Source organism: Stegodyphus dumicola, chromosome 5 (genome assembly GCF_044657685.1).
Source record: "Stegodyphus dumicola isolate Sdum_Otavi_A_Nest chromosome 5, ASM4465768v1".
Taxonomy (NCBI): Eukaryota; Metazoa; Arthropoda; class Arachnida; order Araneae; family Eresidae; genus Stegodyphus; species Stegodyphus dumicola.
Window position 1 is genome coordinate 221,505,653 of NC_140772.1, and position 15,080 is coordinate 221,520,732.

Below are 15,080 nucleotides of genomic sequence, written 5' to 3' on the forward strand. Positions count from 1 at the left end.
AAGGATTCCCTTAATCGACATGGGATATGCAAATTAAATAAAATTTGCATGAGAAACCTTTTGTAGACGGGAATAATCATTTGATTGAAAACAACATATTAACTGAAATTACTTATTTTTTAAGTGCTATGATATTATCAATGAAAAACAAATTTAAGTGCAAATAATAGTAACATAAATACGAACTAATATCAAATTGAATCGAGTTAAATAAATTGAATCAAATTAAATTAATTAAAGTGAATTTATACTAGTGACCTTATTTATATCATCTTTTCATAAAATGTAGTATTGTTTAAGAAAATGTATTCAAACTATGTCCTTTATTTTACATTTTCAGAAATAAGGTATCGTACTTATTCTTAGAAGGAAATTTAATTGTATTTCTTTACACGTAAGTAGGATGTTTTGATCCCAATGCAATCTTCAAAAAAGGTTTTTTTTAATCAAATAATTATTATTGTTATATCTAAAAAGAAGCAAGCGTAATAAATATAATTAATTTACTTATTTGAAATCAATATTCCTGTATAAGTATCAAAAGAGAATATGAACTTACCCCAGCTACTGCTTTTTATCGGCATCACGGCCCTTAACGGAAAATTCGATACACCCTGAAATGTCCATCTTGGCGGTTTAACGACATTTTGGCGAGCATGAATTCTAGCTGTTGGCAACCCCAAATTTCCATCATCCAAAATACCCTCACGTTGAGCTCAGTGTCGTGTAAACCATCGAGAGGATAGCATCCCGCACGAGGCGTTTTCCCTTGGGGCTGTTAGTGAGGTCGCCATGCCAACGGACAGCTCACGTGACATTCTGTTTTCTTTCGGCCGTCTGTGACGCAACAGGCTGTAAGTAAAATCTTTTATGGAAAGTTTTTTTTCGCCTACCCTCATGTACGGGACTGAATAATATCCACTTAATGTAAATTTCAAAATAAAATTTAAATGGATAATGCGACAAACTGTATTAAGTTGCAGGTGCATTAAACACAAATGAAAGTATAATATTTAGAAACTTAACAAGAGAAAGTTATAATTATCGGTATTTTATTTTTAATCATTATTTAATGATACCCAGGCTACTTTATGATTACTTAATGATATCCTAAATGCACAGAAAGAAAATTTTCACTCTTTAAACCCTATTGAATTTTGAATGCTTCGGTATTTCACACCTATCCCAGAATCAAAAATATAAATTTAAAATTTACGGAATGATTTTTAAATATTTGTAGCATTTTTGAAGGAGAAAATAATAAGATAACTTCTTAAAGTACGTATGTTGTTACAGTTTACCTTTGATGATGTATGTGACGATGATTTGATTTCCTCTTGAGTTCTTCTACTGCGAGATACATTTAAACCCATTTTGTATCTCATATTGTGAGATATCCATCTTTACAGAAAGGAGCGCATAAAAAAAGTTTTTCTGTTGTAACCTCTTAGCATTTTTCACATAAAGTACCATGATTTTTAACTTTAAAATTTATAATTTTTCGTGTAACGCCTATATATCATGTTTTTCTAATAACATAGACACAATTATATACCCCATTTAAAATTAATGTCTAATGAAATAATAATCTAGACAAATAGTTTAAAACTAAACGCATAAATGTGAAATTTTCAAATGTCCCATTGCCTTTTCTTAACAGTACATGTTGCATGCTGGTGGTGGTAGTAGATTTATGGCGCAAAGCTCTAAAATCCGTATGCGCCAAACTCAAGATTCGTTCTTCAACATACAAACTAAAGTACGAATTTTAAATAAAAAAATGTCTGAAGATAACAGCATACTTTTAAAATCGAGGCAAGTAAAAAGATGTTGAAAGGGTGGGATGAAAATGCTGATTATGATTCAGATAATGAGATATGCAGTGTAGATATAAAATCCTAAACCATCTGATTCATTAAAATTCTAACATAAAATCTCAAGACAAAAATCAAATTAAATAATAGAAACCTGTTTCTTTCAGGTAATGAAACAAATTGGTATTGACTTCTCTTCCGATTAAACGGTCGAGAGGCAGGTCGCAGCTATTAAAATACTTCTCACGAAGACTATTAAAATATGGACATTCAATTAAAATGTGATACACTGAGAAACAAACATCACAATTTGCACAAACAGGCTCGTTCTCAGTTTTCAGAAGGAAGTTAGTTATGTGTCACTCTAGTGTGACCAATTCTAAGGCGAGTCAAAAGAACTTCCGTAAGATTCCCAGTAGTATCCCAATGCTCTATTTTAGGTGTCACCCTTCTCAACTTGTTATCAATTTGAATGTCCGAAAGTTTCTGCCATTTTTTTTCTCATCTTCTCCTTGATGACACAACATATATCTCTATTTCTAAAAGTGATGAGGCGGCCGGACATTTCAAAAGCAGATTTCGCTGCGATGTCCGCCAGCTCAGTGCCGTTTATTCCCTTATGTCCGGGGACCCAGCAGTACAGAATTTCATATCCACAACTTGTTAATTTAATATTCAACTTGAGTACATGCACTATCACAGGATTCTCGGTGCTAGAAATCGCTATAACAGGTATCAAGTGGAGTATCATAACCACCAAAGTTCTACTTTAAAAATAAGCTATATCCGACATCTGCATATGTGAGGGACAGGAAGCTCCTGACCTTTATACTTTCTCATGCCCCTTAACTGAGAATAATCATATAAAAGCCCCACAAACTGATCTCCTGGCATTCCAAAGGTTTCTAATTAAAGATAAACATAAGCCTCCGAAGTTTCAAAAAATTATGCAACGACTCTCTTCCTACGGCCCAGACCTTTGTCAAGTACAAGTTCCCATGCTGCATAAATTTAGTGAACTTTTACATCCTGTTAATATGTTCAAAAGGATTCCGCCTTTCAACTTATTAAACTGTAATAACCTTTTATATTTTTAATACTTCTTGGATACCTCTTTAGCATTATTATTGCAGTTCATTATAACTTTGTTTCTCAGTACTTATTATATTTTCTGTTATTTATTGTGTTTATTTGTTATTTTTGTTGCACTAAAAGAGATGTTCAATTTAATTTGTAAATTTCAAATTGTACTGAAACTGATTTGCAAGCTCTGTATGTCGCAAATCATTATTTTTAATAAATATTGTGTGGAGTCATTAGGTTATTTTTAAAGCAGGAGTCATGAAAAATGAGTAACGCCCTCGCCGAGAATCGAGCCACGGACCTCTGTAAATACGCGCTCAGTGTGCTGACCACTACACTACGAAGGCATGCTAAGAAGGCGGGAGAAATACCTTACATACACCCCCTTTTAAAGGGCGACTGGGGATTTTAGGGAACCCGATCACCAAATATTGGGTGTGGAGAATCATCATCTACCACCTTTTTAGTTCGGGCGCCACTGTAGAGACATTAGATTTTTTGGAAGCGGGAGATATTAGTTAGTTTAGTTTAGTGACGGAGGACGTGGGCACCACCCCTTTACCATTATGGTTAATTGGTTTAGTGCCACGTCCATCCTTATCTAATCGCAGAGAATTGAACCACGGACCTCTGGAATATGCGCCCAGTGTGCTGACCACTACACTACGAAGGCATGTTAAGAAGGCGGGAGAAATATATTATAACTGGATGCCGGGTCTACAGTGGGATTGTACGATGTACTATAACATGTAAACTCTAAATCTTTTGCAAAGCTTTAGTTGTTCATTTCCTCAACCTTTCTTTAATTCTTACAAAACTTGCAAGAGCTATTTAATATGGAAAGGCATTACTAGTTGACTTATGGTACATCGCTTGTGTCCCCCATACTCTTATCTATAACTTAAACTCTAACCTATAACTATATACTGATTAGCGCTAAAATATTTTAAAGATGACCTACCGGTTTTCGTAATACTGTAGGAAAGAAAAAATGGTTTTACTGATTATATTTGGACACCAAAAGGGACATCTGCATTATCAGACCGTTGTGCCACCCATTGCGTTCAAACAGCACATTATGAGAAATCCTTTGTTTCCTTACATTCATTTCCCATTAAAAAGACTGGAGAAAAATCCTTCAGATCAAATTCATTCGACGACAATTTAAGTTTCACCATTTTTAATTCCAATGATAACTGTAATGCAGGAAGTTAGATGAGCACCTGCTTACCTGATAACAAATGTCGCTCTAACCTGGAATCGGATTCAGAACTTCCAGATGTGCAAACCCATTTTGCCACGAGAATAAAGGAAAAGGATAATTCGGTTTCAGAAATAATTATTTATTTCACACTTCAACTCTTCACAAAAATTTAGGTCAAGTATAATCTCTAGAAAGACAATGAGATAAGCAAGAAATTATAATCACTTTACCATAGTTGTATGGAAAAAAGAAACAGCGAGTAAAACTAACATAAATTGAATAAGAAATGTAAAACACATTATATGAGCAAAAAGAAAACACGTTTTTATTATATTTTTAGTACCACTCGTAAGTCATTAAGTTCAGCAAAATAATCTGAGATTCCAGTGTTACTATCCATTTTATTATTTAATAAAGACTTTCAAAGAAGTTAGCCAAATATATGATAGACATGAGCTAGAAAACACATCAAACATGACATTTTTAGAAACACTGCAAAATTTATCATATATTCCTGACAGAATTAACATCTGGATCGTTTTTCTGTGAGTGACAAATGTTCAGTATGGTACCTTCTAAAGCAATAACCCTTTACATTGATTGTCATAATAGCTAGTCTTAAAACTAAAATACCTGGATAAGATGTGTATGAATAAGGTGAAACACACTGCCTGTTTATCTTATCAAAGCGTTCCAGTATATACTCGTATGTTTCCGCAACGGGACTGCAATTACAGTTAGTTTGGTTAATTGCTGCAAAGCCTCGAGGGGTATTTGCCTAAGGATGCCTTCGTGGAGGACTTTCTAAGGGAAATTGGTTCATATGCACGTTACAACCATGAAATCGGCCATGAAGCCAGCCCGTTCGCGGCATTCGAACCTCGAACCAAACTGCCAGTCTTCAGGCCGCTGGCGGGCTTGCAGTTACAGTAACCAATGGCAGGTAACATCATCTTAGAAACAATAAGTACTGATTTATAATGGACGTATTTGCTTGGAAACTAATCTTTTCTTTTTCTTGAATAATTGTAAAATATATTTTCTATTGAGAAGCTTTCAGTTCTAGGTTTTTTGACACATTTGCATTTTTATTTTCCCTTATTTCATTTATAATTTTACAGAATACTTGTTATTTGTTTTTGATTTATAGATATTTATTACCCTTTTCTTAACAATATCACAAAACTTTTAATTAACTTTATACCATTTCTTTATCTTACAATGCTTTATAACAGAATTCACTGATAAAGATTGCATCATATTTTATTTAATTTTTCTTACTTAATTTTATTGCCAGGCTATTCGAGGAATAATGACTACAGACCTTAAATCGCATAATATTGTAACTGGATTTGTATCTCCTCTTGCAAAGATTCGTCAAATAATGTGAATAATTTTCTGAAAACTATCACAACTCAGAGTATGGGAGAATATGTAAATAGTATAAGGTATTTATCCTGCCTTCCTAGCGTGCCTACGTGGTGTAGTGGTCAGCAAACTGAGCCGGTATTTCAGAGGTCCGTGGTTCGACTCCCAGCGAAGGCGATTGCTCATTTTTCATCTCTCTGGAATCGTAAAAATAATCCTAATGTCTCTACAACAGTATTTAACGTTTTATATGTGCCTCGAAGAGTAAGCATGCCAACTAACTTTAATTGTAGGTTTATACGGTATGAGAAAACCAAATACTCCTGCCCAGCTGGCCTAGAAAGCAGGCCATAAGGCTAAAAATAGAAGGCTTATACGGTATTTTCTCCCTCCTTCCAGCATGCCTTCGTGGTCTAATGGTTAGCACACTCGGCGCGTATTCGAGAGCTCCGAGTTCGAGTCTCGGCGAGGGCATTGGTAATTTTTCATGTATTCCTGCTTCAAAAATAACTAACGTCTCCACATTCTTATACTAATTATGCATTAAGCTCTAATTGCTTAAAAATTGTAAGCTACATACGTACCCAGCAATTTAATTTTCTGATAATTTAAAAAAAGGAAGAAAAAGGAAAGACACTAGAAGACTTGCAGTGACGCTGAAGCATTAAACTAAGTCGCTGAAAAATCTGTAGCGGTCACGGCTTAATGTAGAGGGATCAAAATTATTTATTAATATTTTATTATCATTTGTGTCTATGAATGTAATATTTGCCCTGTTATTCCTGCTCATTTACCCAGCTTCAAATATCGAAATTTTGTCGTGTGCTCTGACTAATAACAATATTGAAGTAAAATAGCATGCTGAAGGGATACGACTAATGTATTTTGTATACACAAAGTTCTTCACTATAAATCGCAAAATATACTATAAATCTATTTTAAGTCCATACTATATTTGAAAACCATGCCTTTCTAGTACTAAAACAAACGCTAAATGATGCTTCTCGTTTCACCTTTTCTGTAAAAGCGAAAGATATATCTAGATTTTTTTCGTTTATTGGAAAACGTATTAAATTAGATCTTTCTTAAAAAGCAAAATGGGGTGAAGCAAATTCTCTTGAAACGGGAGTTTACCTGAATTCTTAACTCCTCCATTTTTAATTTACATTAAGTTTCGTTGCAGCTAAGAAAGAGGCACATTTCATGAAATACAGTTCCATTCATTTATAAAACTAAGCTTTATAATTAAAACGTATACTCGAGAAATTGATATAATATTACATTCTGTCCGAAACAAGAGCTCTGAATTCATTAAGAGTTCTCTTTCAATGGTGGCTGATTTCATTATGATTTGTAGCATTGAAGCAAAGCTGTCTCATGTGGAGGGTGGATTAATGACCACAGAGAACTATATCTCACATCCAACAAATGGACCTGTTATTAGTAAGCAATCAAACACCGTTAGTCGTTAATTTCAGAATATTAACAGTTCCATCTTTTGATACATGCTAAATAGTCTTATCATATACTTAGAATGAATTATATGCCACATATATAATTTACAATAATTAACTCATTTGATCTAGAATTTCAAGATCAGCACTGTTGGAATTATGCATTCGGGGTTCTATTATTTCTTAAAATGTATCATTATCAACAGTCTTTCGTGCTTCTAGCTCAAACTTCAAAAGATTGGGTATTTGTTAGAGAGTGTTGCTCACTAACCAACAATCAGAGAGAAAAGCATCATTATGGCTTACTTTTTTTACTTCAGCTTTTTATTTAAAAGGTTTCAAATCTTACAGTATTTAATACGGTTAAAATTCCTTTTTATTTTTTTAAAACGTGAAACAGCTTATGATAATGTGAAATTAAACTAAAGTTTGGAATTTAATTTTGTATTTGTACAATAGTAACGTTCTTCCTCCTTCCAGCATGCCTTCGTGGAGTAACGGTAGTACACTCGGGGGGTATTCGAGAGGTCCAGGTTCGAATCCCGAGAGGGCATCGTATATTTTTCATCTCTCCTGCTTCAAAAATATCTAATGTGTTTACAATGGCCCGCGAACTAAAATATGGTGGACAATAATTCCTCAGCACCAGGATTTGGCGATGGAGTCCCCTAATTCCCAGTCGCCCTTTAAAAGGGGGGAGTATATAAGGAATTTTCTTCCTCCTTCCAGCATGCCTTCGTAGTGCAACGGTAGCACACTAGGCGCGTATTCGAGAGGTCGAAGTTCTAGCCCCAGCGAGGGCATTGCACATTTTTCAAATTTTCAACGTCTGAAAACCTAATGCCTCTACAACATTTTAAGTTGAATTTGATTTTTCGTTATGGACGTGCACTGCAGAGATATCTTCCTAATGTGAGGAATGCCTTTATGGAAGAATTTTTAATTAAATTATTACTGTATTTATTATATATTACTGTATACTATAATATTACTGTAATTATAAAATTATTAAATTATTACTGTATACTATAAAATTACTGTATTTATACCGCACATGAGGAAAACCATAAAGTCATCATTCAGTTAGTTCGTTTAATTTAAACTAGTAATGAATTCCAGCGTTTTGTGACTTTTAACCACTTGTCTAGTGGCGATTCGAAATAATGTTCTAATCAATCTGTAATTGATGTTTACTTTAAGTGGTCTTGTGGAAAAATCCAAGAATCCAAGCATCACGTATTACATAAAGGCCCCTTTAACTTTCAGTGCGTAAAATTTCATATGTTATAATATCTTAATGATTTTTAGTGTAACCGTTGAGTGCATTGCATCTTAATATGAAACTTATATGATCTCTACAAGAAAAAAAAAATATTTTTTATGAATAAAGTATTCAGTTTTTGATAATTATTTGCTTAAAGTATGATTTTGTTTATAGCATAAAGGTTCCAGCCAAACTAATTGCACACAAATATACTCCGTGCTCGCTAAAATTACCTTAAGCTTCTAATATTATAAATTGGCGCAAAGGCAATTGTTAATATGGTTTTAATATGATTTCCCATCTTACCGTTATTTTTGTGTACATGAAAATTGATATGAGCTGCACATATTGTGATAGTCAAACTGTAGTAGGAACCTGCATATCAGGGTACAGTGAAAAATATCGAAAGGGGCTTTTTAATTATTTATTAACCGGTACAGCCTAAAATAGCTTTGCCAGTCTAAGTAATATTGTAATATCTGAGATCTATATAGTGACATCGTTTGTTCCCATTTTAGCGTTGAAAATTCACGCTTTAAATATCGACGTCAGTAATTCCAACTATGTATTTTTCAGTATAGCTCTTTGTCAACTTCCAAGTTTCAAATAAAAAATACTCAGAACTCACCACGCCCGAACTGAGTTCCGACGTTTGGCCTTCCAACCATGAAAGTAAACATTGTATTCCGGTAATAGGTGTTGTTCTTTAATTTTCGGAAAATTGTTTCAGATTATTGATTTTTCTCGCTTCATCTGGTTTGTGATCGTCGGAAACATTTGATGAATTTTTTTTAGACAAAGTTCCGATATCTTTTATAGCAGCATAGGCAATAAGTGTTGTTGAACTTCAGTTCTGTCAGACACCTAAGCAAGTCCTTTTAGTTTCATTCTAATTTGAGAAGTTGGTCGATTTTATGGCACGCCTTTCGTTTTCCTCGAGAATAAATTCAAAACTTTCATCCATGTCTGAAGTGCTTCATAACGAAGTTGAATGGTTTGTTCAGAAATAGAATGCAAAGACAAAAGCGAACACGTGATAATCCTACTTTCTTGCAATTGCGTTATTTAAAAACATTATTTTCGCCTTGGCATAAGTTGCAATTTCTTCCCAAGAGAATCTGTAGTTTTAAAATCCTACAATGACAATTTTCTCAATGTTGTTTTATCAGGGTCAATGTTCCTTCTAACCTTCTTCGGGAACATACAAGGACCTGACTCGGAACAGAGAGCTTACTAAAGCTATGTTCACTAATTGCGGTAAGTAGACAGGATACACATGAAGGGTATACAAAACCCTTTATTTTTCTCTATATACAATAACTTCCGTACTTCGGAATACACTGACCCGCCACTTGGGGTCTAACGTAAAAGTATAAAAATAAAACTAAACTCTAATTTAACTTTAGAATTACACACGTGTAAGATTGGCCTTATAATAACAGGAAGCGTATGTAGTACAGAGACTGTGAACACTACAATACGTTTAAATTTATCAAGAGGATTAAAACCTCTGGCCCGGAAGGCAAACAGCAACTAAGTAACTTCTGAGGTAAGCGGCCTGCTTTGACTCACTGCTTCCTCTCTCTCGCTTGGCAAAAGGCCACAACTTAAATACTTGGCGTTCGCCAGACAAACTTTGCATAAAAACCTTAACGCTTATAATTCTGGCCGGAAGTAGAAAATAAGAAGTGATAGTAAAGATTTAAAATAAAATAAACGTTAGTAAAACTTAAGATCCTTACATACTTCCCGCCAGAGTTAATTAGTTTGAAACTGAGGTCTAAAACGACCTTGTTGAAAACTTTTAGCTCTAGAATCTAACGCGAGGCCAATCTTTTACAAACACACTTCGCTAGCAACTAGAAATTTAAAAGAAAGAAATTTGTTACAATAGCAGCTCCCAGGATATACAACAATCTTTTTTCATCTGTACTGCATCTAAACAGGAGCTTTTATTCAATTCTGGTTCCTTCCAGAGATCTGGAAGGAAAACTAGTTTAATGAAATGTTACACAATGAAATGGCAAGTAACATATACAGTTATACTTCTCTAAACATTCTTATTTCATTCATGACTATTTTAATTATCTCTCCCCGTGCTCTCTGACATGTGTTGTAAAAGAACACCAAACACGAATGTTTTTCTGTCTACGTGTGCCACACTTCCTCCTACAATCAAAACACTAACGTGTTAAAATTCAACATAACGAGACCTCTTAACACACCCTAATTTCAACTCTAAACCCTGAGGTACTATTCTAAAAGTGGCTAACACTAAAGTGTAGCGTCAGAGAGCCTAACTACATCATTCAACCTCTAACACATATTCGCCATGATTTAGTCTTTACAGTCACACGAATAACAAATTTTTAACATTACTTTCACTTTTACCATATCACGGTATTTCTTAGCATTTAAAATAACATAACATATCAACATGCCGTTAATTTTTACACATTTGAAAACATACATTAGTAGTACATTGTTAACTTCTATTCTTTTCAAAGCAAGTGCCAATTCTTTCTACATTAAAATAATACATTTCAAAACGTCTTTCAGACTAAAACTTCTTTCTTGCTAGAATGTTTTAAATAAAATTTATACAATAACTTTTTTCAATATTTAAGTCTTTACACAATGCTATTATACATCAACTTTAGTTTTACGCGCGAGTAATTGAAAAACATAATAAGAAAATCGGTCACAACTCATTTCTCGCCCTTTTGGCGATAAAGGTAGACCTCGCATGAGGTAAAACTTCTTGAAATCTGCCACTTGCAGTAAGAATGAAAGATTAACTTAAGTTAGCAAAGTAACATAAAATTTTACTTATCTTTGTAATATTCGGACATCCTTTTCTGGGCCCAGTCTTTAAAGGTACTGCAGATAGTAGTTTGATTTATCCTCCTTCTTGTACGGGCTCGCCCTTTAGTGCTTTCCTCTGGAAGCTTCCTTTTTTCACCAGTTCGGCCACCCTTGAATACCTTCCTTTTCTCCTCTGCTTGTGGTCTTGGCCGTTTGATGGCAGCAGGTCTTGGCGGAACCGGGAAACTTCTGTCGTGTTCCTGCTTGGACCTCGTTGTTGGCCGTTCAAATTTTCCTTGTAACTTTTCCTCCGCCGCTGATGGCCCTTCCGCAGTTCGGCGACTTTTGCTGCGGAGAGTTCTGTCGGATGAGTAGATCTTCCGTTTTAAAGCCGGGTTATAGTTGCCGTCATTTCTCCTGGTTCTCTTCACATACGTCGTCCTTCTCCCTTCTTCATTCTGGGGGTGTTCGTGAACTCTCTTTTCTGGACGGTGGAACGGCTTCTTTTTCTTGTTACCTTCAATTTTTCCGCGGGGCAATTTTCTTTTCACTTGCTTCTGTCTCTCATTGGCTTGCCCTTGTACTTGTCGTTTTTCCACCTCTGGAGCTTGTACCTGCGGTGTCTGCCGTGCCGGATCCTGCAAAAGATCTGAAAAGATTTGCATTTTATTACGATCGAAGTAGGGCTTGATTTGATCAATGTTTGCGGAACAGGTTTCACCATTTCTGGCTTTTAACACTACAACAGCGTGAGTTATTTTTTCTATAACATATGGTCCTTCAAATCGTGGAAAAAATTTGGCAGTTTTGTCTTTTGGTGCTGAAGAAAGTGAATGCTTAATTTTTAAAACTTCATCCCCTACTTTATAAGTTACTCCCCGTCGTTTCAAATCCTAATATAGCTTCTGTTTTCTTTGTGCTACTTCCGTATTCTTTTTTGCTTCTTTTATTAGTTTTTCTATATCACCCATTTTAAATTCTGGGGCTCTTTGTTGCACATAAAATAATTTATCTAACGGTGTTATAATCTTTCTGCCTAGAAATAACTCAGCAGGAGTTTTGCCCGTTGTATCATGTTTTGCGGTCCTAAGGGCGAAAGCAAATTCATTGACATAGTTATCCCAGCTTTTATGAAAATTTTTAACATAACTACGGATAATTTTCACTATATTTCTGTTGACCCGTTCCGCTATATTTGATTGCGGCCGATACGGGACCATTTTTAAATGATGTACGCCCAGTTTTTGGCACATGTCTTCAAATATATTACTTACAAATTGAGGACCATTATCCGATATAACTTTTAGGGGCGCCCCGTATTTTAAAATATATTTATTTAAAATAGAATCAGTAACTAATTTCGCGGAGGCTCGTTTTAAGGGAACAATTTCGGTCCATTTACTAAAATGATCAACCATAACAAGGAGATAGCGACTTTTATTTAACTGACTTTTTGGGAAAGGGCCCAATAAATCGATGCCAATTATTTCATTTGGAAATTCGGATTTAATACTATTTAGAAACCTGGCCGGGCGGAAATTAATATAATTAACTGCTTGACATGTTGGGCAGGACTGGACATACGCCCTTGTTAGCTTTTGCAGTTCAGGAAAGTAGACTGCCTCGCGTACGCGTTGGATAGTTTTTCGAATACCAGCATGAGAAGCTAAAGGGCTGTCATGGAGCTCCTGCAGGATATTTAATCTAAGACTAGCTGGAATAACAGGTCGAAATTCGTTGTTGGAATTCGTAGTTTTTGTATAGAATAATAGACCATCTATTAGTTCGTAATGGGCCGCCCTATTTCTTATCGCCACAATATCTTGGTGGCTAAAATTTTCAGGATCCTTCAAATACTCATAAATACTTCCAAACTCAGGATCCTTACCCAATTCGGTTATTACAGTTTCTCGGGAATTTATTGTACATGCTGTGAGCATTGCCATCTTTACGGTATTGCCTTGTTCATCTATTTTAATTCTTGATAGGGCATCTGCTACGATATTTCCCTTTCCAGGGGTATGCTTGATTACCAGATTATATTCTTGCAGCTTGAGTGCCCATCTTATTAAACTTGGGGATAAATTTTTCCCTGAGAACAATCTAGTTACCGCCGCATGATCAGAGTATACTGTTATCGGCGCCTTTCCAAAATAGACTCGGAACTTTCGCACTGCTAACAGAACTGCAAGTGCCTCTCTCTCGGTCGCGGAATAGTTTCTTTGTGTTTGATTTAAAGTTCGGCTAAAAAATGCCACGGGCTGCTGATTTTGCGAAAGTACCGCTCCTACCGCATAATCCGAAGCATCCGCTGAAATTTCTAAATTCTCATCCTTTTCAGGAAATTTCAACACAGGGCCTTGCGTTAATGCTTGTTTTAATTTTTCGAAAGCACTATTGGCTTCTGCCGTCCACGAGAATCTTGACTTTTTCCTTTTTAATTTTAACAATGGCTCAGCGATAGCCGCAAAATCTTTTATAAAGGACCTATAATGTGAACAAAGTCCTAGAAAAGAAGAGAGCTTCTTCGCCGTGTTTGGCGGCGGATACTTTTGCACAGCGATTATTTTTGATTCGTCTGTCTCGATTCCTTTCTGAGATATTTTGTAACCTAAATATTTTAATTAAGGGGCTGCAAATTTGCACTTTTCGACATTAACTTTTAGACCGGCCTCATTTAATAATGAAAACACCTGCCTTAAATCCTGTACATGTTGGTCCAGATTATCACTAGTAATAATGATATCGTCTAAATAGATAAATGTGGACTTTCCAAGAACAGGTCTTAACACAATGTCCATGCATCGCTGAAATGTTGCCGGGGTGCCTGAAAGGCCAAACGGCATACGCAAAAATGCATAAGTGCCAGACTTGGTTATAAAAGCAGTCTTAGGCACGTCCTCAGGCCTCACCCCTATTTGAAAATAACCAGTCGTTAAGTCTAAAGTCGTCATAAATTTGGTTGATTTTATGTTCCTTAAAATTTCTTCTATGATCGGTAACGGATATACTGGATATTTCGTTATGGAATTTAATTTACGGTAATCAATAGCGAATCTCCACCTTTTTGGATGCTCCAAAGGATAGTCATTATTTTTCTTACATAAAATCACCGGGCTAGCATAACTACTTGAGATGGGCGTTATGATACGTAGCATATCGGTAATGTGCCATTCTACAATTTTTTCCTTATTCTTATCATACCGGTATGGTTTTTGGCGAACTGGCATTGCATCTCCGGTGTCAATACTATGGTTAGTAACCTGAGTAAATCCTGGAATATCACTAAATAACGAAGCAAATTCACTTACCACTTGTCGGATTCTATCTTGTTCGTCATTAGGCAGGTGGTCAAGATTTACCATCGGCGGTTCAGCCTTTTCAGTACGAACTGGTTTCATTGTCAGCTTAAGGGACGCTTCATTATAATCCAGCGTAGCTTGTGCTTCTGAAAGAAAATCTATTCCTAAAATTAAATGTGCTTGCAGATTCTTTACTATAAAAAACATCACCTTTACTTGTTCGTCCTTGATACGGATATACAAAGGTACTTTACCTACGCACTTACATTGTTCTCCTTGCGCCGCTAACACTGTCGTATTATCCGTATTATATATGCGGTATTTGCGAAAATACTTCCTAAAAAACTCTTCTGCCACACAGGAACACTGCGCGCCGGTATCCAGGAGTGCGGTGGCTGGGATATTATTCACCAAGACTTCAATCTTCGGAAGAGTCAAATTTTTCACCATTACTGTATTTAACTTGTAGGAAGAGGGGTTTTCGTGGCCTTCGGATTTCCGCACCCTCTCGTCAGCAGAAATCCGTTTTAGTTTAAATTATTTTTCCTTTCCGTGCTTTCCTTCTTTTTCCCCTGGCCTTGAGACTTTTTTCCTGGGTTGCTATTGAACTGTCGACTTTCGCCGGCTGTTTTTGAATGCTCGGGTTTCCTTGCCCACTGATTCGCTTTTTCTCCGTAGCCGTATGCTTGAGTTTGCTGTAGTCTTGGCGTACCAAATTGGTTTCGCTGTTGATATTGGCGTCTTCTTTCGACGTCCGCCGTTCTTCTACTTTCAAACTGGATTGCT

At 35.7% G+C, this 15,080-nt stretch overlaps 1 protein-coding gene across 10 annotated transcripts in view; it reads left to right on the plus strand.

The window, feature by feature from the left end:
• Window positions 1–724: 724 nt before the first annotated feature.
• The window catches only part of LOC118181547 (uncharacterized), a 422,387-nt gene continuing 408,031 nt past the window's right edge, over window positions 725–15,080 (plus strand). For 7 of the 10 annotated variants that reach the window (XM_085817685.1, XM_085817689.1, XM_085817683.1 and 4 more), the window contains exon 1: window positions 725–854. The gene's annotated coding sequence lies outside the window, so the exon portion shown is untranslated. The remainder of the gene's footprint in view (window positions 855–15,080) is intronic. The other 3 variants (XM_085817688.1, XM_085817684.1, XM_085817690.1) reach the window with 1 other exon arrangement.